General features: G+C 46.6%; 1 long non-coding RNA gene across 5 annotated transcripts in view; it reads right to left on the reverse strand.

Annotated features, from left to right (window-relative positions):
- LOC106557950 overlaps positions 1-23,512 on the reverse strand; it is a 159,490-nt gene that overhangs the window by 58,376 nt on the left and 77,602 nt on the right. For 4 of the 5 annotated variants that reach the window (XR_005380632.1, XR_005380631.1, XR_005380634.1 and 1 more), the window contains 3 exons: positions 17,957-18,061; positions 7,994-8,400; positions 6,430-6,629 (listed from right to left, as the gene is read on the reverse strand). This is a non-coding gene — a long non-coding RNA (uncharacterized LOC106557950). Of the gene's footprint in view, positions 1-6,429; positions 6,630-7,919; positions 8,401-17,956; positions 18,062-23,512 lie in introns of all 5 variants that reach the window. The other variant, XR_005380633.1, reaches the window with a different exon arrangement.

The raw sequence follows: 23,512 nt of genomic DNA on the forward strand, positions 1-23,512 counted from the left end.
ATCTCTAGACTTCCCAGTACCCCCAGGGGCTCACATTCTCACCATCTCTCCTAATTCCATTCTGGCTCCTGGATTCCCCCTCCAGCTGCTCTTTTGCTTCCACCTCACACTAGCCCCCCATCACTCCTCCTTCTCCAGCCGCCCCTTACCCCCAGCCCAGCACCATGAATATGGCAATATATCTTTACCATGGGTTTGGATCTAATTCAACTGGAGGATAGCAGAGGAATCAGTAATAACTCAACATCAGGCATCAATTCTCTGGTATAGACGTTTCTATCCCTCACTGGATCTCTACTTGCCCTTTTTTGTTGGTACTGTCCTCTCCAACACAACTCTTATCTCCATGGTTTGGGTCCTCAAACTCCTGTTTCTTTACTCACCAAAGGAAAACCACAGTTCTGTGACCTTATGATGCCAAGAGATTTGCTATGAATCCCTCCCTAAGGACCCACTTTGCACATTTAAAAAAATTATGATAAAATCTCTCAACAAAGTAGGTATAGAAGGAACATAGCTCAACATACTAAAGGCTATATATGACCAGCCCACAGCCAACATCATGATCAATGATCAAAAACTGGCAGCTTTTCTTCAAAGATCAGGAACAAGACAAAGATGCTCACTTTCATTTTTTTTTTTTTTTGTTCAATATAGTACTGTAAATCCTAGCCAGAGGAATTAGGCAAGAAAAAAAAGGGGCATCCAAATCAGAAAGGAAGAAGTAAAATTGTCTATTTGCAGATAACATGATATCATATATAGAAAACCCTAAAGACTCCACTGAAACTGTTAAAACCAATACACAAAATCAGCAAAGTTTCAGGATCCAAAATCAATATACAAAAATCAGTTGTGTTTCTATACTCTATCAAAAAGACAAATTAAGAAAATTTCATTTATAAGTGCATCAAAAAATCTAGAAATAAATTTAACCAAGGAGGTGAAAGACCTGTACCATGAAAACTGTAAGATACTGATGAAAGAAATTAAAGAAGACACAAATAAATGGAAAGATATGCCATGCTTATGGATTGGAAGAATAATACTGTTAAAATGTCCATACTACTCACACAATCTACATATTCTGTGCAATCCCTATCAAAATTCCAATGCCACTTTTCACAGAAAGAGAACAAATGATCCTAAGATTTGTATGAAACCACAAAAGACCCCAAATAGCCAAAGCAATCTTGAAAAAAAACAACCACACTGGAGGCATCATGCTTTCTGATTCCAAACTATGGTGCAAAGCTATGGAAATCATAACAGTATGGTATTGGCATAAGAGACAGATCAATGGAACAGAGAGCCCAGAAATAAACTCATAATTATATGGGCAATTAATTTACAACAGAGGATTCAAGGAAATGGGGAAAGATCATCTCTTCAATAAATGATGTTGGGAAACCCAGACACCCACATGTGAAAGAATGGAACTGAACCGCTGTCTTAAACCACACACACACAAAATAAACCAAAATAGGCTTAAAAAAATTTGAACATAGACCTGAAACCATACAATTCCTAGAAGAACACTTAGGCAATAAGCTCCTAATCTTGTGGTGATTTCTTGGATTTGACACCAAAAGCAAAGGCAACAAAAGCAAAAATAAACAAGTGGGACCACATCAAACTAAAAAGCTTCTACACAGCAAAGGAAACCATCACCAAAGTACAAAGGCAATGTACTGAATGGGAGAAAACATTTGCAAATCATAAACCCAACAAAGGGTTAATATCCAAAATATACAAAGAACTCATACAATTCAATGGCAAAAAATTCTGATTAAAATATAGACAGAGAAACTAAATAGACATTTTTCCAGAGGACATACCAATGACCAACAGGTACATGAAAAGATGCTCAACATCCTTATTCAGGGCAATGCAAATCAAAACCACAATGAGATATGAATGGCTATTATCAAAAAGAAATAGAAAGCGTCAGCAAGGATGTGGGGGAAAGGGAACCTTGTGCACTGTTGGTAGGAATGTAAGGTGGTGCAGCAACTATGGAAAACAGTATGGAAGTTCCTTTAAAAAATTAAAAATAAAACTAAGATATGATCCAGCTATCCCACTTCTGGGTATTTATCCAAAAGCATTTAAAACAGGATCTTGAAGAGGTACTTGCACACCCATGTTCACTACAGCATCATTCACCACAACCAGAAGGTAGAAGAAACTAAATGTCCATAAACAGATAAACAAAATGTGGCCTATACATACAATGGAATACTATTCAGCCTTAAAAAAGAAGGAAATTGTGTCATATGCTGCAAGAGGGATGAGCCTGAAGGATATTTTGCTAAGTGAAATAAGCCAGTCACAAAAAGACAAACATTGCCTGTTTCCATTAATACAAGGTATCTAAAGCAATCAAACTCATCAAAACAGAAAGTAGAGCGTGGTTTCTGGCAGCTAGGGAGAGAGGGAAAACAAGAGTTGTTCAATTATAGAGTTTCAGTTTGCAAGGTGAGAAAGTTCTAGACATCTGTTGTACAACAATGGGCATACCATTAACAATATTGTAATGTATGATTAAACATTGTTAAGAGGATAAAATTATGTGTCTTACCATAATTTTTTTAAAGGGCACAGACCAATCTCATTCTGCAAAGAGGTGATTCTATAACAGAACTCTAGAAACAATACAAGACAATCATGTGTGTGCCTGATATAAGTTATTTTTGGACTCTCAGGGGTTTGGGAATATCTAGGTTGCTCTTCACCACCAGCATCGTGGATAAGTAAGAGGTACATTTAATGAGGTGTCCAAGTGTCTCATTGCTCCCACTCTTAGTCCTGGAACATTCCGTACACCGTATATTCTTTTTATGATTGGAAAAAAGTCTTCTCCCATGTTATAAATGCCAAGTGCACATGGTAGACATAGCAAAGGGATGGCCCCACGTAGGGAATACTGAAGAGAGCTGGTCACCTGTTATCACCACCCAAGGCTGCTCCGGTGCCTGGCCCAGCATCTGCCTCTGCCAAACCTCTCCCTGTGCATCCAGAACCCACACAACTGCTGCTTCCAGGACCCAGGCAGATGGGCTTCCTTTCGACAGCAGCGTGTTGGGAGATACTGCCCTACCGAAATGAACTTACAGAGGTGAAAAAATCCTCTTTATCCTTCATTCCTTATTTGGTGAATTAAAATGTTAGTGAATAGTGTTTTCTTGAAGCAGAGTTCCCTCCACAATCATACTGGATGGTTTCTCTAATGCTCATGCAAAAGGATGGCTACCCATTATCAGAGTGACTTTGATACTTCCCTATAAGAAAATATTTTTTTCACTTCCCACTCCCCCCCCCCCTTTTTTTTAAGGAGAACAGCAGATGTTTGAGATAGGGGTCAGATGCTCCTGGAGACCAGCTTAAATGCAAGGCAGTTTCCACATGGGAGTTGTCTTGCTTCTCCCTGGTGATGCCAAAGCAGGGTCTGAGAGTCTGTTCTGACAGCCTGTGTCAATGTGACTCGGAGTCTGGTGCATCCCTTGGAAGAATTTTAATGTTCTTGACAGACTATCTATTCAAATGCTTGTGTTCCCGTTTGTAGTTTCCAGTCTGTGTTTGCACTGAGCTCCATCCAGGTAAAAAGTGAAAGAAAATACTCCATGTGTTCTTTGCTGCGGGGTCCAGCCAGATACGCCCCAGCCTTTATTGTCAGTGGCACCAAAGTCTGTACCATCCTGCCCAGCCTGGAGACTCCAAATGGCTCCCCACCACCATGAGCCTTGTGTAGACTTGGAAAATGTTTGGAAAAGGTCGATTTGGATCTTGCAAGTGTACCACAGGCCACCTTCCAAGCCTGAGAACATTTATCAAAATGATTTGAAGTCCAAATTCATATCAGATGGTTTGAGCCACCGTGCCCCCATCTAGGTCATAAAATTGTGCATTTTCAGAGCTAGAAAGGATCTGAGAGGTCTTCAACACTCTCATGCTACAAAGAAGGAAAGGAAGAGGGGGGCAGTGAGTCCAAGAGGGTCATCGAAGGACACCTGCTGGTTGGTAACAGAGCCTGGGCCCGAAGCCAGCCAGGCCTCCTGACTCCCCACAAAGATATCTTCCCACCACAGCCTGGCAGTCTCCAGATAACCAAAACAGTGACAAGACCCTGCCAACGGCCCACCAACTTCAGTCAATATTTGCCATGACAAAATTCCAACCGAAACTAGAGATTTGGAAATTTGTGCTCATGTGTTCAATTGGAAAAAGAGGATTTTTGACTTTTCTATAAACAATCTGTTTACTTAACTCACTCATGTGGAGTGTTTTGTACCAGACTCAGGTTCAGTAAATTCACACTCCACAAACATCCAGCCCATTTCCCCTGCCTCTGTGCCCCTGGAAAGGACCCACATGACCAATGCCTTCTGGGCCCACAAGGCAGACTGAGGGGGGTAGCAGGTAGATCTAGGATGTGGGGCTATTTGGTCCTGGGGACTCACTTAATAGAGCCATTGAATCCAAAGCCAGAGGATCTGGGTTTGATTGAGGGTCTGGTCAGTCCCCATCTGGTTCCCTCAGGAGGGTTCAGGCCTGGTCTCGCCTGCAGGAGGGATTTAAGGATCTCCGGTCCTTGTCTCTCAGCTTCAACTCATGCCAGCTGCCAATTTCCTAAGTTGGTACCTACTCTGTCCCTCTGTGCCTAAGAGTCAGCTTCTCCTGGCATCACCTACCAGGTTCTGTGACTTGTTCTCTGCATGTGCCCAGACTCTCCCGCACAACCCTATGATAGATGTCCCTAGTGCTGGGTTCTGGAATCCCTGTCTCTGGATCCTGTCCTCCTTTGGGGAGATAGGACAATCTTCACAAGACCTCTTTGGTGCTGCGGGCTCACCTGGCTGGGCTTGAGTGAAGCATCTGGTGATTCTGATTCCGCATGTCTGTCCATTCCACCGCTGCCCCACCAGGAGGGGGGGCCTATAGACTAAACAGCTCTCTGGCTTTCCTCCTGGACTCAACTAAGTCTGCATCAACCCCTGACCCCATCCCTCCTTCAGCCCTTGTCTGGGTCCTGCTCTAGATAAAGCCTGTGTTGTCTTCTAGAAGTCAAAGAGGCCAGGCTGGTTACACCTGATTTAAAGACGCACTGTGCACATATAAATAGGCAAGCACGTGGGTTATTTTTCTGGTTGTTGGAATGAAGGCATACAGGACAGGGTGCCAAGAATTTGGCCATTGGAAAACAAGGCTGTTGGGTCTCGTAAGGTGAGTTTGATTATTTATTGTCTTTAAAGTGATCTGGTTTCGAAAGGGAGCTGAAATGTTCTCATTAAATGAAGATGGAAACTTTGAGGATCTGAATGTGGTGATTCATTCATCCTTATCCCCAGGCTCCCAGGGATGCCCCTGATATATGGGAACTTATCAGCCGTAGGAGAGAGATCAAAGCAAGTCTTGGAATTTTGAGGACCTATTTTGAAAGCATGTGTGTATGTGTTCTTGCTAAAAGTACTAAATCGGGTAATATAATGAATAGTCTCTGTTTCTATTTAAGTTTTGTTGATCAAAAATCTGAGTTCAAAAAAAAAAAAAAAATCTGAGTTCATGATTTGCCCCCTTGACAATTTCCAAAAGCATGCACCTTGTTTACATGATTCTCAAAAATGAATCCGGCCTGGGCCCTTGTCCGACGCTCAAGACTTGGCTTTTTCCTGGAGCCCTGAGAAAGGTCATGCAGGGACCGTAGTGGGAATAAGCTGACGACCCCTGGGGTGGAAAACAGTGCAGCCTTAGCTGACAGAGCAGCAGTGGAGGCCCCCAGAGGCCCAAGAAGATGAAGGCTCCCAGTCGATCTGGTGATGGGGTGGTAAGCACAGAGTCAGGGGGTGGGGTGGTGCTCAGTACATTATAGAACAACCAGCGTCAGGTCCCCTTTGGCCTCTCGTTCTGTCCGGACCCCAATAATTCAGAGAAGTAAGATTTGTACAGTCAGTTCTGAAGCGACTTCAAATGGTAACTGCTTACAAGCACGTGTCTCACGTGCAAATTTGCAAAATGCTTTTGGAAACTGTCTTCAGTTGGGTTCACTAGATGTAGGCTCAGGGGAAGCTTCGGGTGGGAGGGATTTACAGCGGAGGTGCTCCCAGGAGAACCCAGCAAGAGCGGGGAGAAGCAGCTACCCCAGCCCAAGGGCAACCCACTGAAAAGGAGGTCTCCAGTTGGAGTCTTTGGAAGCAAAGCACCCCGAAACCCTGAAACCCCGGGAATGGGTGCACAGGAGTGCTGGGGAGCCAGCTCCGAGCAGGTCCGGGGGTGGGGGCAGTGCCAGTAGTGTCCTCCACACGGAGGCTGGCTCCGGGGGGGTGGCGGGGGCAGGAGGGACTGTGCCCTCCATTCACAGGATGCAGAATCGGAGACAAAGAGAAACTGCCCCCTATGGTCAGCGTAAGTAGGAAGATGTGCAGAGCTCACCCGGCTGCCAGTCCTCGGGGCTCTTCTTCCTCTCTTCCTTCTTCCTCTTCTTCCTCTCTCCCACTGACAAGGAGTCTTCCCGCTTCCCACCTGGCCACGGCAGCGGGCGTCCAGGGCAGCAGGGTACTTAGGAGATCAAAGCAGCTGGAGATTACTTTGGGATTTGCCGATGTTGTCAATGGCCCCGCTTCGCAGCCCCCCTAAATCAGGACAGCGAGTCAGGATTTGGGAACGCTTTGGTGCCTCTTAATCTTAACACCTCTAGGGAAACAGGCTGCAGAATGGGGTTGTGCTTGATAAGCTCACTCTCTCCCTAATGTGCCTTCGCACTGTCCCGGCCTGACCCTGTGCGGCTCCTGCAGGGGCGAGGCCCTCCCTGCTCCCCGCTTCCTCCGCACAGGACCCCGCCGCCCCCCAGGGGACTGACCCCCATGACACCGGCCGCCCGCGCAGCCTTCTGGTGACATCTCGTCCTGCCTCCCTTTCTAACGGGTTTGCTTCTCGGCCCAAAGCGAGCATCTGTTGCTTAGGACCGGCTTCCCAGCCCACGCCACCTCTGAGTATCCTCTGCAAAGTCCGGCATGAGGCTTCGAGAACAGTAGGTGATGGAACAACAGTCAGTTACTCGGTTTTGGACACAGAAGGATGGAAGCGCCGGGAAGGAGCTGCCCAGATAAAGCACGGGCCCCGGGCAATGCCTAGCTTGGGATCACTTCCTGTCGGGGTTGCTCCCTGAGACCCCTGTCCAGGACCACCCCTTTTAGGGCGGCAGAGAAAGGGGCAGGCTCTGGACTCAACCTGCCTGCCCATCATGAGCTGTGTGACGTCAGGCAAACCTGCTTCACGTTCCTCTGCCTCTCTCTCCCACTCTGTAAAATGAGGTAAGTACCTGCACCTGTGTCACGGGCCCATCGGGATTAAACGAGCCTCAGGTGCGCAAGGAACTCGGCAGTGTGCAGAGCAAGCACGCTGCATGGATCTAGGATTACCATGACTGTTGTTTGGAGTAAATAGGATAAAGAATTTGCCTAACAGCCCATATCTGGGGAGACTGTGCTCAAACAGCAGCTTCTCAGCAAAGCCTCCCCTGACCACCCTAAATGGCAGCCCTCTCCCTTCCCTTCTCCTTAACCCCCTTCCCTGCTCATCACCTTCTGACCTATTTTATGTCATTTGCTTACTTTGTTCCCTTCACGAGGGGAAAAGCAAGAACAGGGGTTTCTGTTTTGTCCCCTGCTGGACAGTGGGCGTCTGGAACAGTGCCCGACACGCACACAGCGGCACAAAGAGGATCTACTGAGGGAGGAAGCAGCAAGCCTGGGACTCAGTGTTGCGCTGGTGGCCCTAAGCCCGACCCCGGACAGCCCTGGCGATGACCTGCGGTATGGCTCCCAGACTCCTTCTCCCTCTCCATCCTCCATCCCCAGCACCCACAAGTACACAGTGACATTTCAGCAGCAAACCACAGAGGAGGCTCTCCTTCCACGCACAGGCGCTGCCAGCCAGAGACACGTTCAACTCCCAGCGTGGCTGCTCCCTTGCTGTGTGACATAGGGGCCTCTACCTCTTTGGATCCCTTCTTGGGCACGCGGTCTCCAGGCCTCCCCCAGATTCCCGGGTCGCAGCTTCAAGGCTTCTTCACTTGCAGAGGCTGAGATGCCAAGGTCTGCTGAACCTGCCTGGTCTCCCTTGATTCAAATCAACAAGGTGGCTCTGGGCGTGGGTGCTGTGAATGCAACCCTGGCACAGGGGAGAGGAAGGGGATAGACCCTAACCGACTGGCTCTCCCCAGACCTGCCTCCCCTGTGATGGATCGATGGATCGAGGGCAGCGGGACCCAGAGACTTGCTGAATCCCTTGCAGCTGGGAATCGCTTGGGTGGGGCATGTGTCTGCATCAGGCAAGGTTTTTTCTCATTGCCAAGAATTTCCGCTTCCAGTGGCATTCATCTTTCCCAGGAACACCCTTCAGCTAAAAAAGAAAAGAAAAACCAAACAAAAGAAACCCTCCCTGAAGAAGGAGACTTTCTTTCTCTGACTGTGAGCCCCTGATAAGAGAAGCCCTCTGCCAATTGTGGCATCCTGTTCTAGACCTCCCCCTGGCCAGGCCCTCAGGGATCCTTTCTCTGGGTGTGATTAACGGAGGTGGGGGGCTGGGTGGCCTATAAGGTCAGCAGCAGACAATCTTGAGACTTGGGGATGTGAATTCAAGCTGTTGGCCAAATGTTCAAAACTGCCCAGCTGAGGCTAGTTAACTTCTCTCTCCCATACACACCCTTTTTTTTTTTTACTTACTTGTTTGTTTGTTTATTTATTTATAAGTAAGCTCTACAGCCAATGTGTGGCTTGAACCCATGGCCCTGAGATCAAGAGTCTCATGCTCTACCAACTGAGCCAGCCAGGCGCCCCATCTCCCATACACATTTCTTAATAACAACTTAGACACATTGCTGCCAGGCATTTTAAAGATAGAAACAACTGTATCATCTTTTCCATTCTGAGATACCTCTTCCACTTTGCTAACGAGCCTCATAGGCATGGGCTCACCGGAGACTGAATTCTGTTATTTAGGGCTCTTCAGTCCAATACGGAAACCACTTGCCACGTGTGGCTACTGCGCACTGGAAACGTGGCTAGTCCAAACTGAGATAGGCTGTAAGAGTAAATGCAGATTTCAAAGATTTGAATATGACCCCCCAAAATATAAAATAGCCCAATAATAATGTTTCTAGTGACTACATGTTAAAATGATAATATTTGGGATATACGCAGTTAAATAAATACATTAATAACATTAATGTTTCATCTTTTCAAGTGTGCTTATATATTCCTGCTTACCAGGAAATACAAAATTATGGCTGTGGCTCGTATTGTGTTCTACTGGATTGTGCTGATCTAGAACTTAGTGTTCTTTGAATGCTAAGTTTGTAAAAGGAAGACAACATTTTGCTTTGCCCACTGTCCTTGGATAAGGGATTCGTTTTCCCTAGGTTCCAAGATAAGCAAGAATAATGCTGTATCTCTCACTAGTTATTCATTCCAAAAGCTCTGAGAAGGGAGGTGAGCACAGGGCTTTCATCAGCTAGTCGAAAGTTCCAAAAGGCATTAAGCTCTCATTTTTCTCCACAGGCAAGCCATGGTAGTTTCTACGGTGGGCAACCTTCATTTCCAACTGTACCTCTTAAAGCCAATGTGCGGCTTGAACCCATGGCCTAGTCTTACTTAGAAATATCATTGGATCCTTTGTAAAACCACTGTTCTCCTAATTAACCAATCAAGGGAAAGTGTTTGAAAAGCCATTTATTAGCAGCTGAGTTGAGGATAGCTTGGCAGGAAATGTTTAAGTTATATAGCCTTTTTGCTATCTGCTGCCCTGACTTGAATCTCGTAAGAGAAGTTTCTATGGAAAGAAGAAGAAGAAGAAGTTTCAGGAAACATGAATGCCGATACCACCTGTTGACTAGTGGTTACGTGACCTTAAGGAATCCACCTCCCTGGGCTGAAGTTCTGTCATCTATAAAGTTGGCAGGTGGCTTCTAAAATCCCTTCTGCTTTTTGTACTATATTTAAAATCCTAGACTGAAAAACAACCCAAAACTCAGTTTTTCAGTATTGCATCTCGATTGTGACAAATTTAATGATTTGTGTCATAATCAAGGTGAAATAACAAAAAAAAAAAAGAGAGAGACCTTTTTGTAGTCATTGTTTCAAGATTATACAGGGGTTTTCTATCTTATAAAGATCTTTCTCCTAAGTCTGGGGTTATCACTTCTAAGCAAGAGAAGGACCCATAGCCTGTCCCTGATTATTTTATAGTAAAAGCCATATCAGCATGTGAATTACCCTAGGCTAGCAGTTTGGGCATGTCTACCAAGAACTGAAAGTTCATGTCCCATGATCCCGTAGTTCCCTTCTTGTAATCTATCGCAGGAAGCTATGGGAAATTTGAATAGATTTATATGGAGAGTTAATGAGCCAGGCTACTTAACATAGCATCATAAGAATACAAATAGAAAAAAGTCAGATGTCAGGTGAATGGTAAATTAAATAGATTAAGTAAGTCTGTACAATAGAATATTATTACAGCAGTAAAAATGGTTTTAAAGAGCTATTTCAGAACCTAGGAAAGTATTCCTAACACACAGTTTTAAAGTCAAGTTATAAGAAAATTACTCAAAATCATAACCGTGATTCTCCCCACATAGTGGCATTTTTGTGAGTGATTTTTGTTTTCACAGTCATGCTTTTCTCTCTGTTTTCCAAATTCTTTAACTCCAATTCCTTTAATAATCAGAACAAAGGTGACTTTTACAGAGAAACCCATCACACTTTTCTCAGCCCTACAGTGCTCCAGGCTTTATCTGGTTCTGTGGCAGATTTGTAGCTGACCTGGAAAATCTGGGGCCCTCATTGCTTTAGAACAACGCATAGTAGGGCTCACTAAAGATTTGGTGAATGACTAAAGAACCGGATGGGGAAAAATACATCACAAAGAGTCAGAATAATTTTTAAACTGTTTAATTTTCAAATGAATGGTACAGAAAATAATTATGAGTGGAGAGGAAGAATGACTGCAATGAACTTGAGCTCAAAGGAAAGTTTTTATGGAGGGCACCTGTGCTCTGGCCACCATCACAAAGAACAGACTGGGGCTGGGGGCTTCAACAACAGAGAGGTATCTCTCATAGTTCCAGAGGCTGGAACTCCAAGGTCAAGGGGCCCACAGGTTTGGTTTCTCCTGAGCCCTGTCTCTTTAGTTCACACACGGCTGCAATCTCACCGTGTCCTCATATGGCTTTTCCTCTGTGTGCTCCCATCCCTGATGTCTCTTTATTTGTTTAAATTTCCTCTTCTTACAAGGTCACCAGTCAGGCTGGTTTGGGGCCCACCTCAATAGCCTCATTTTAATTTACCTCTTTAAAGGCCTATCTCCAAATATAGTCCCATCCAGAGATCCTGGGGATCAGGAATTACAATTCAACATGTGAAAATTAGGAGAATGCAATTCAGCCCATAACAACATCCATCCCAAGTGATCCCACCCACTTTAAATCCTCCAAGTAATCCCAATCCCAATTCCTGGGCTCTCTGGGCTGAAAGGCCAGGAAGCTGGCCAGGTACTTAGGATCAATGGCCATAAACTACTGGTTGCAGGCTGCTAGTGAGGAAGATGGGAGAAGATTTGGATTGGAGAACCAAAGATTTTAATGTGGAGCTGAGAATCTCTTTACAGAAGTTTCTGGAGGAAAAGTAAGGCACCAAGCTAGAAGAGTCAATGTAGCAAATCCTTTCATCCTTGGCTAAGAAACTGGACTGGATCCTATAGATAATGGGGAATCATTAGTATTAACATAATACTTGTGTGACTTCCCTGTTTCTTATTTGTTTTGTGTTTTAATACCTGCAGCTGAAAATAACTACTCTGCGTGAGCCTACAGAGGTGTTGCTTATGAACATGGAGCATTTGAATAAAGATAATCTTGGCAAACAAGCCTTGAGGTTCAAAGAAAAGATGGCCTTTGTTCCAGGGAATAAAAATATCACAGAGTTGAATAAGCCCTACTCTGTTACCCTGTGCCTACACAGCCAAAGGAAAAAGTTAAGTCAATCATCCCGATAAGCCTGTTTTACTTATGGAGCTTTCAGCTCTAGTAGACGATGCCTACCTAGTCTTACTCCCTTTTAAAAAAAAATCATTAAATCCTGAGCCATCTAAATGCTAGAGGTAAAATGGATATTCCTTCCAGAATTTTCTTTTTTGGAGTTTCTGGATTGTACAGGCTCATTTTTTCCTAACCTCTGACTTCCTCTGCTACCCTCAGAAGTTGCCAAGTTCCCCACCAAAAGATCCCCAGAGGAAGGCCGCTAGAAGAAAACTCACTGGCTGTGATGGAGCTGCTTTTCTTATTGAAATGGAGATTTAAGGTCAGCGAACCAAACAAAAACCAAAACACAGCAAACTCATCAGAATGCAAGCCCCTAAATTGAGAGGAACACTGCTTCACTCTTAATTTAAAAGGGAGATGGAACAGAATGACACTGGCTTCCCAGAAAACATGGCACTTTTCCCTAGTTAAGCAAAATAGATTTAATTTGCCTTCTATTTTAAGGCTTGGCCCTATATTTTGTCTCTATCCCTGTCCTTTTACCTCATCTCTTTTACTGCCTTCCAATACTTTTTATCTTTGCAAACACCTTAAATCTTTTTTGGAACAAGACACACCTACAGACACACTCATCCCAACAAATATCACTTGAAGGTCCTCACTGGTCACGCCACATTGCTCTGGCTCTTTCCTTCACCTCACTCTGGCTCCTGAAAGCCTGGTGGAGTGTGCGAAAGGAAGCAGCTCAGTCTGCCATCTACATTCTCAGCTGGGTGTTGGCCAAGGTGAAGTAGAGAGAACATCTGACAGAGGGTCTATTATCTGTGTCCCAGCACGGTTACCATGAGTTATGGCCCGAATGTTTATGTTCCCCAGATTCTCCAAGCTCTACCCCCACTGCGATGGTATTTGGAGTTGGGGCTCTCCAAAGGAAATGAACGTTTAGATGAGGTCTTGAGGGTAGAGTCCCATGATGGATCAGTGCCCTTATAAGAAGACTCCAGAGCTTCCTTTCTCTGCCATGTGAGGACACAGCGAGAAGGTGGCCATCTGCAAGCTAGGAAGAAGGCCCACGCCAAGAACCCAATCTGCTGGCACCTTGATCTTACACTTCCCAGCCTCCAGGACTGAGAAAGAAATGTGTGTTGCTTCAGCCACCCAGTCTGTGGTATTTTGTCATACCAGCCTTGGCTGACTAAGACATCACCGTTGTACTGGCCAAGGCTTGAAGGTAAAGCAGCAAACCTCCAAATGGGTTTGGCTTCCAAGCCTCCTGGCAAGTCCTGTGCATGACCCACAGACAGCTCTGATGGGTTTCCATTAGCTCCTTGCTGAGTGCCTGTGACTGCTGGTGCACTCTTCAACCCCGAGGATCCCAGAGCCCTCACCATGTCATTTCTTTCTCTCTTAGAAAAACTAGAAGCACCGTCCTTACACACCAGCTTTTGCTATACTCCTAGGATCTGGCGGTATTTCACAGGAAGTACAATTTTCCTCTTGTGTGTTCTTGGGAGTTAGCCTTTTCTCTGCTAATGTTGCAGTTTCCATAAAGTTTTACCATGTGCCATCTCTCTAAATTTATGGCTAATTTACTTTTTTTTCCCCTATCCCATTCAATGAAAACCAATCACAACAAATTACACATTGCGATTTTCAGCCCCGGCAGACATTCCAGTTGACGACAATATGGTAATTACAGAAGCTTGCACTGTTCATCTAAATGAAGACTGGGGAGGCCTAATTGCCTGAATGGGGTAGGGGGGAGGCGCCCTTCTAAAACCTGTGCCATTGCCAAGGTCTTTGCTGCCTTCCTAGCAAGCTGACCGAGTTCCCCTGAAGCGGCTTACAGAGCACGGGGGAATTAGGATGATTATTCTGAAACTAATTATATGAAACCTACCTAAACTCTCTCCAAAAGAGAGACATTGGGATTGTGATCAAACACAACTTTTAACTCTTCCTCTCTCATGTCTTTTAAATTTCGTCCTCACCTGCAGCCAGGTGAAAACTCCAGTAGTGGCTCAGGGCTCTCCACATCCCACAGTCCCTTGAAGGCTCACATGGAATCAATTTGGAAATAGTCTTTCCTCCTTTCCCAGTATGGCATTATTTTGGGTGGGAAGGCTGATAGGGAGGAGGCACAGTTCATCTTCTTTTTTTTTTAAAGATTTATTTATTTATTTTAGAAAGAGAGGGTGAACATGGAGGGGGAGGGCCAGAGGGAGAGAGAATACTGAAGCAGACTCCCCATTGAGGGTGGAGTCCGACGTGGGGCTCCATCCCAAGATCCTGAGATCAGGACCTGAGCTGAAACCAAGAGCCAGCTCATGCTTAACCAGTTGGGCCCTCGAGGTGCCCCCCAGGGTGGGAGGGGACAGTTCTAATCTTTATTCTCAGTCACCTGCCGGGTGAAGGGTGGGAAGAGGTAGGGAGAGAGAAGAGAAGCAGAGGCTGCAGACGGCTCCTATTCCAATGGGAGCTCCTAAGCTCTGTGTTCCTTTTGGCCTCGTGGAATCCAGGCTGATGCTTGGGCAGGTCCCTTTCAGAAGCTGACCGCTGGGCCCTCTCTCCTGCAGCTCCCTCACTGGATGGTTAGATCCTTATTTTCGGCGGCCTTCTTCATCAGGCCTTCCTGGCTTCCTCCAGGTTACACCTCCAGTCTCCCTTGCTTGGGTCTCCTGACTCCTTCAAGCTGGTCAATGAGCATAAGAACCTAGATGGCCTCATGGCAGTTCTTCTGCTCCCACAGCTGTGGGGAGCAGGGGGCTCCCACTCAGCACCTCTGACACACTGAGTCCTCTCTGGCCTTCCAATTTCCTGCAGCACTTAGACCCCAGCCCATGGAGTTGGAGGTCAGCCCCCTGGGTCTCCCAACTACACCAACACATTGTCAAACCTCTGAAGGGCTGCTCTGGAAATCCCACTTAGGCTTGGGTGAGGGGTGGATGAAACTCACAGCATAACTCCCTGCCACTCCTGAGCACTTATTCCACCGAGGTGACCCCTTCTTTGTCATTTTTATTGTCTTTGGAGTCTGAGTGCTGTGGGGCAGTTTCTAGGGTCACATGCTTTGGGAAGCTACACATAGGAGCTACATATGGGGAGGGATCCATGTCTGCCCTAGAGTCCAGTGGTTCTCAGTCCAGCAACATGGCCCCCCAGGAAGCACACAGAATATACTACTTCTGAAGGTTGCTACAACAATGCGTGAGAGATCCTTCTAGCATTTAGTGTCTGGGAGCAGAGCTGCTAAATACTCTAGAATGCATGGGACATCCTTACACATTGACCCAAATGTCAGAGAGACTTCCCTCCTAGAGAAATCCTGGTCATCAGAAGTAGGGCAAAAGAGCCACATTCTTATAAACTCATATATTCTGGAGACCCCTTCATGTTTAGTGAGAGCTTCTCCTAAGACCGTGTTACCAGGCTAAGCATGACTAGGGAAGAACCCTCCATTTGTCATTATTTCCTTTTACTCAGACCATAAGCACCTTGGGGGCAGATGCCATTTCTGACCCTTTGAATGGCACTGTGGACACGGTGGGTTCCAACAAGGTCTGTTGAATGTGGTGAACTGAATTGCATTGCACAACTTCATGAGAATATGAGCGAGGACCCAAACACACAGAATCTGAGAAATAAGAGAAAAGCACTGACTCGACAGGAAAAATCCAACAGTGTACAGGAAGTGTATTCACTGTCCCTTAATGTGCTCACTATCCCTTCCCTGATGGCTTCTACGTCCACCCCAACACTACCCCTCCCTCTCCTCAACCCCCCAATCTCCCCTACCCCCTTCCCTGGCCTGACCAAGAATTCCATAAATATCCAACTCTCAACTCTAGGCCTTATGCTGATCAAGTCGTGGATGAGAGCCATGACCAGTGAGCGAAGCAAAAGAGATGTACTTTGGGAAGGCATAAGTTAACAGCCTAGGAGGTCAAAAGGTCTCAAGGAAACTGAAAGGGAAGAAGGGACAGGAGAGACAAAGTATGGGCAGGGCCATGGTGGGGAAGAGTCTGGAGATGGGGAGGGGACAGGCTAGGGATGGCCTCAATATGTCGGAACTGGGGAGCAGCTTCTCAGGGTCTTCAGGCCCTTTATGCTCATTTGTGTTTGTTTTTCTGAGCTTCTCTCTTAGGTTGAGAGTTCACAACAGGAATATGCTCTGCAAATATCAAGTCAACAATCAGTTGACTGTTACATGAGGATCGACTATACAAAAAGCCCAAATTGTCTTTGAAGAGCATTTTTTTATTGTGGCAAAACACACATAACATAAAACTTACCAGCTTCATCATCGTAAGCGTACGTACCAGTAGTATTAAGTATATTCACACCGCGGCACAACCGATCTCCAGAATCTTTCCATGCTCCCTCGACAGCTTCCCATTTCCCTCCTCTCCACCTGCTGGGAGCCACCGGCCTGCCTTCCATTTCTAGGGGTTTGACCTCACAGAAGTGGAATCCTACAGTATTTATCTTTTTGTCGAGGAGCACACATCTCTAAATCCTACTATGTGTCTGTGACTGTGTGTGACTGTGAACTATGTTGAAACTGGGGTTGTTGCTACTGCCACCAATATTGTCTGCATATCCAGGGAGAAACCTGCCCTGTCAACAGCCCCATTGCATCACCCAGGCCTATGGCAGAGGCACCCTCATTCAAGCCTTTATTTCCATCCTGACTTTCCTCCCCATTCTGTCCGAAGCGGCCTGGACCAACTGTCGCATTGGATTCTGAAACAAACTAATTCACACAAAGCTGCTAACAGCTGACAATATAACAAGTCACATTGTGTTTCAACATAAAGGACTAACTCTCTAGAAGTGGCAGAAGACAGCCTGCCATAGAGTGAATGTTTGCATCCGCCCCCTCCCGCAAATTCCTGTGTTGGAACCTACTCCGTATTGTGATGGTGTTCGGAGGTGGGGGCCAGTGGGAGGTAATGAGGTGATTGTTGTGCCCAAGATTGCGAATCCGAGAAACCACCAAGGAGCCGATGCCGATGCAAGTACGTGAGGGTTTATTTACAAGCTCGAGCTTGGGTCCAATTATACCCAACACGGCGGAGCAGGGACTTGGACCCCGAGACTAAGAAGCATAGTAGTGTTACAGGGGTCCGTGGCCAATGAGATTATAACATACGTAGAAATTTGCACAGTCATGTCGGTCCACACGCAGGTGGCCAAGTGAATTACGATTCACCCTATAGTGACCATTTGAACTAGCCTATTATTCTGGTTAGAATTGGCGCGCAGGTTTGGCAGGCAAAAGAGGGGTTTTCATTCCTTGGCGGTTGAAGGTCAGAGGTCCCGCATTCCTACGTGTGCTAGTTTCTGATAAGAGTGTGCTTAATAGCTAAACTAGGGTGAGGGAGTGCCTTAAACAATAGGCAGGTCGTGTGGGGGGTTTTACATGAGATGGCGGGTGTAGCACAAAATAGAGTTAGTCCTGCTCTGCTTGTCCAGGGGTAGGGGATTTTTGTTAGATTTCCTGGGTCCCACAGTGATGAAGGTGGAACCCTCAAGAATGGGATTTGTGGGTTCTAGAAGGGACGTCAGAGCTGCCCTGCCCCTTCTACCATGTAAGGGCCCACCAACAAGACATCTGTCTCTGAGCTGGGACGCAGACTCTCATCAGACACTATACCTACTAAGCCCAGCTTCCAGAACTATGGGAAATAAGTGTCTGTCGTTTATAAGCACCCCCTCCCCCCACCCTGCAACCTATGGGATTCTGTTACAGCAGCCAGAACTGGCTCAGACCCAGCTATGGTTTGGTAGAGGAGACCTGATCCACAGCAGCCCTTTAGATGTCTGTGCAAGGGGTCCACCTCCATCTGTCACCCTAAGTCTGTGGTACTCAGATCTGAACCGCTCTGCCTTGTGGATGCATCCTAGGAAAAATTCACTTACTGAAGCTGAGGTCAATCGGCAGAGCACTTTCCAGCAATACGACTTGCTGCCTCCTTGTGCTGGAGCCAAGCCTCCACCAACAGCCTCTGCTGCCCAGGCAAATCTCTAGAAGAAATCAGAAACCAGACTGGGTTGGGGCGCCATCTACGACACCAGGGGAAAGACTTCATAATGCCAGCTCTTTGGGGCCACCAACATAGGACGTGCTGTCTTTGCTGAGGTTCCAGAAGCAGAGCCTGAGACAGGAATTGGAGGCACGTGATTTATGGAGGTAGCGTAAGAGCTACCTCTTAGCTAGGAGGACAGAGCGAGAATGGGTGTCAGAGCTGTGACCCGAGGCACCAGGGCCCTGGAGTGTTTGCATACAGCAGTCCAGTCACAATGTCCTTTGAGGCCTGGGGGTGGGGTGGGGGGCTGGCCCTTGTGCCTCCCCCACCTCCACCCCCTGCAACGGTAGGGCAAGCCTCCCCATTGGGCAGGTTGGCAATGAGGGCCCTCGCCTGGTAAAAGGATACGGCTGGTTCTTCTGGAAGAACATTAACACCTGCATGATTCATGTATGCAAACCACCCACATGCTAGACATCTGAAGTGGTTCCCCTTGACACGGTAATAAACTATGGTCCAATCATGGAGAGATTTCCCTAGCTGGGAGACAGCTGTGGGGAAGAACTTTCCGGGGGGAGAACTCAGGCCCGAGTGGAAGGTGCCAATGATTTGCATAAAGGCAACAGAGCCATTACCTGCTACAAGGTAAAATATGGACCCGGCACTTTTTTTGAGAGGGAGGAAAAAAACAACTTGGTACACGAGTTTACTGCTCGTGAAACCCAATATCATAAAATTCCCTCTGATAAGAATCGGCACCAGGCAGGCATTTAAATATTTTGCATCTTCTTCGGAGATGTAATTACCACTCAGCCTTGTCCATCTGTGTTTGCTGTCCCCTCCGGATGGAACAGGATGCCGTTTCACTGATTTGGCAGATTTATCCACCTGGCTTTTGAGCAACTGGTCACATTTTTTGTCTGATGGCGAATGCCTCCCCTGCCCCCACTCCCGCTTCAGCACACAGGCAGGTCCCCCCACCTCATTGCTCCCAAATCCAAGGGGAAAGCTCAAAAGAGAACTCAACAGAGGAGGGTTGGTTTTCCAGTCACTTGCCTGTCCTCTGATCCTTCTGGAACATGCAGTGGGCAATCCACTGCGGCCTTAGCAGGGGCAGCTCGGGAGCCCAGAAATGGCATATGCCTCAATGCCCTATCCCGAGGGACAGCATCTGCTTGTTGACAAAGTGGGTGGGCCCCAGCCAGGTTGGCCAGGCCGGGCGGGACTGGACCGGCTGGAAGGCCCTGGCGCAGGGGACGCAGCCAGCTGGCAGGAAGGCACGGCCGCTGCCATCTGATGGAGCTTGATTCTGACCTTCTAACCCAACCAATTAGCTCATCTGGACTTCCCCTGGCTTTCTGGCAGGATTTGTCATCATCAAGGTAGCAATGATTTCAAGGAAGTACCTTCTTTGTTTCTTTATGGCTGAATACTCTGTCAAATAATGGCTTGCCCCACCCAGAAATTCCGAAGTGAGGAGACTATGCCCTTCAGGGTGGGGTGTGCCCTCCCCCCTCCTTCTGCCCGCCCACGGATGTGCCTTCAGTCCCTGGGAGTCAGCCTCTGGGGTGAGTTTCCAGCGCTGGGGCCCAGCCAGGAAGAGTCTAGAGCCCCTAATCACATGAAAGAAATGAGCCTCCCCTTCTCCCCAAGTACACTGTCCACTCTGTCCCAGGGCCCCAGTAATGCAGCTGCACCCTCTGGAGTAGAAAGGTAGGTCCTCAAGTGCTGGGACTGGCATCGCCCAGCACCAGGGTCTCCATGCTTGCTCTTCCTTAGCAGTCTTCAAACAGAAGCAGAACAGAAACGTGGGGTGGCTCAGGTTAGTGTAGTGGGGAGACCTGACTCGCTGCTCCTTTGACCACCTCCCCTCCAACCACAGACCCCGAAGGAGCCCCATGGAACCTGCTGGAATCCCCAGAACCTTTTGGAAACCACTGAGCCAGCGCCACTCCCATCTTCTGCACATGAAAATAAATAAATAAATAAACAACAAACCCAGGCCTAAACAGGGAAACAAATTATGCAGATCTGTGGGGGAGCTGGGCCTGAGACCCTCTGCAGTCCCCAGGCAGATGGCCTGTCCCACAAGCATAAGAAGGTTCCTGCTGGGGCCACATCCCTTCCCAGGTCAACCCCTCTCCCTGGTCACTGCTCAGCACTAAATGCCAGATGGGGTTTTTATTGTTCCCAGACTCAGGCCTCTGCCCCAAGGACCCTGCAAGCCCCTCTGGCTCCTGGCCCCATCTGTGTGTGCTGGGAGGGAGGCACCCAGGCTGGGGCAGCGACTGTTTGCCTTGCTGAGGCAGAGGACTAGCGTGACTTCCTTTGTTTGATGTTGCTAAGTTATCAGAAAAAAATAAACCTACAGCTCCACAATGAGGTTTTCCATCTCCCGGGGCCTCACGGGCCGGGGCTGAGGCTGGGTGATAGGACCACTGGGCAGAAGCCCTGTGACCAAAAGACAGAAAAATAGCAAGGAAGTGACATCAACCTTCCAGGAGCTTCCAATTCCACCGCCTCCCCTAAAGGGCATCTCTTACCTCCAGAAATGACATGGGCCTCTCACCCCTGGTCTCTCCTTTTCTGTGTCTTGTGTGCCATCTTCTCCCTGCCTTTGTCCTCTGTCACCCATTCCCCCCTCCTTGCTTCCTTCACTCACTTGTTCTCTGTGTCTGTCCCTACATGTGTCTGCTTTTCTGTCTTTCTCTGTTGGTTCTCTTTTCCTGTGAGGCTCCCATCTCTCCGTGTCTCTCTGTTTTCCCTTTGGTTGCATGTGTGAGACACGTATTCCATGCACAAGTGCATGTGCACTATACACATGCATGCACATAATTCATATTCCCAGAGACACACTCACACACAGAAGCATGCACACACAGGAGTGCCCATATAGTGCGTACCAACACACCTGTGCACAACCCCACACAGTTCACACACACACACACACACACACACACATACTCCCTCACCCCTCCCTCTTTAGCCAAGCTAAGTAAATTCAGAGGAAGACAAGATTCGATCCAACAGGCTTGTTGACACCTCTTTGTATTAACAGCGATTAGTAACCATAGGGGTGGCTCAGTTAATCAAATAGGACCATGGGAGGCCAGGATTGTAAGCTGGGAGGCCTTGTGTACAAAGCTGGTTCCAGCCACATCACCCCCTGGAATGGAGCCCCCTCTCTCAGTCATCTGATAGGTGATGACTTCGGTGGCTGCCATCAGACTGCTAAGAATGCAACAGCTCATATGCCTTTTGAAGATGGTTGTGGTTGGAGTTTGGAGGCCTGTGTTGGTTTAGATTTTCTGCAACTGGGTTTGGAAAGGAAATATTGTTTTGAGAAGGGAGACCATAATCACGCTGGTTGGTTTGGTTGGTGGCTCTAGTCTTGGAACCCCTCTGGGAGACACGCTGGGGCTGCTATTGAAGTCAAAAGCAAGGTAGTAGATCCACCGGGTCAAAGAACAGAGTGAGACTAAGGGTCAGGCGTTCTGAGTTTTCCCGTTGGCCCCGCTACAGATCAACTGCTTGGCAGGACTGCCAGTTAACTTCCTGAGGCCTCTTACTCTCACCATGCCAGCAGCCCAATAAGGATGACACAACTAACTAAACGGTTGGGGCAGAAAATCCTTCATCAGGGCTGAAAGGCAACATACAGGAAACTGCAAAATATTTTTATTTCTTTTTAATCTATTCAAGGCGAACACACAATTTAGAATTCCCTTTTGCACAGTAGCTTGGGGCCAATTATTTTGAGGGCAAATAGCCATACAGCTATAGGACCAGGGTCCTAGCAGAAAATCAGGAAAGGTCATTTGACCAATATAAGGAAAGGGAGACAGAATATTTAAAATTGGGATCATTCTAGAAAATCTGCTACATATGGTAGTTTTTCAGTACTTAGCCAGCCACACAGTGATGCTATAATATTGGGTAATAACTAATGCTCAAAATAGGAAATCCCCCCACGCACTGCAAAAAAATGTTAAAGAAAGTTTAATGTATTCCGCTTAAATAGAAAGGAATATATATGTATATATCTGTGTATATGAAGAAATACGTGTCTATGTATTTTTATATATATATGTATTATATATTCATATACATATGATTTATAAAGGATTTAATCTTCCTAAAGGTTAAAATGTTAAACTCGGATGTTTAACTTAGAATGTTAAATTTTAAACTTCTTAAAAGTTGCGAATGTTCATCTTACGAAATGTTTAAAATAAAAAATGTTGAGGCACCTGGGTGGCTCAGTCAGTTAAGCATCTGCCTTCAGTTCAAGTCATGGTCCTGGGGTCCTGGGATCAAGTCCCACATCACGCTCCCTGCTCACGAGGAGTCTGCTTCTCCCTCTGCCCCTACCCCTTTTATTCTCTCTCTCTCTCAAATAAATAAATAAATAAATAAATAAATAAAGTCTTTTAAAAAATAAAGTAAAAAAATGTTTCGGGTCTTACATAAATAAATCCTGAACTGTTTGGAGAAACTCCAGTATCATCACCTTGACATATTTTGCAAAAGTCCCAGGTAGCTGAGATTTCCCCATATGTGATTTATAAGCAATTCTCAAGTGCCCAGCTGTTACGAAGAATTGGTTGGCTTTGTATCTTGTAAGGGCATGCCAATCTGGACGAGCGCGGTGTATTGGTTATCTAATACTGCTATTACAAATCACAGCAAACTTGGTGATTGAAAACAACACATGCATGATCTTACAGTTCTGTAGGTTGAAAGCCTAAAATGGGTCATGCGGAGGTAAATTCAAGGTGTGGGTAAGACTGTGTTCCTTTCTGTAGACCCTCTGAAAGAAACTGATTCCCTGCCCTTTGTTTAGCTTCTGGAAGCTGCCCACATTCCGTGGCTCATGGCCCCCTTCCTCCATCTTCAAAAACAGTAATGGCAGGCTGAGTCCTTCCCATGGTGCATTGATCTGACCCCTTCCTTCCACAGTCACATCTCCTTCTAACCACTGGGAAATGGTCTCTGTTTATAAGGATTCATGTGATCAGATTGGACTCATCTGGATAATTTAGAAAAATCTACCCATCTCCCCAGTCCTTAACCATGTTTGAAAGTCCCTTTTGCCTAATAAGGTGGCTCATTCATAGGATCGAGGGATTCAGAGGTGGTTATCACTGGGGGCAGGTGGAGGCCAGCATTCTAGACGTGGAATTAACAGAGGTCCATTCAAGGGTAAGAAAAGTTAGCAAATCGGGGCATGCTAGAAGAAGGCACAGAATTGCTCTGAACTGTTGCTTTCTCTTCCTGTCAAATAAGAAAAATGGGAGGGGTTCTCTCCTCAATTGACTGTGTCAGATGGCAGTCTGGGATTGTCACACTCCTAAACCATTATATTAAATTCTGGAATGCAGCTGTTTGCAGCATCTGGTGGGAAGTAGGTCACAGAGAGAGCTCTGTGCATGTCAGAGCATAAACAACC

Source organism: Canis lupus, chromosome 28 (assembly GCF_011100685.1).
Source record: "Canis lupus familiaris isolate Mischka breed German Shepherd chromosome 28, alternate assembly UU_Cfam_GSD_1.0, whole genome shotgun sequence".
Lineage (NCBI taxonomy): Eukaryota > Metazoa > Chordata > Mammalia > Carnivora > Canidae > Canis > Canis lupus.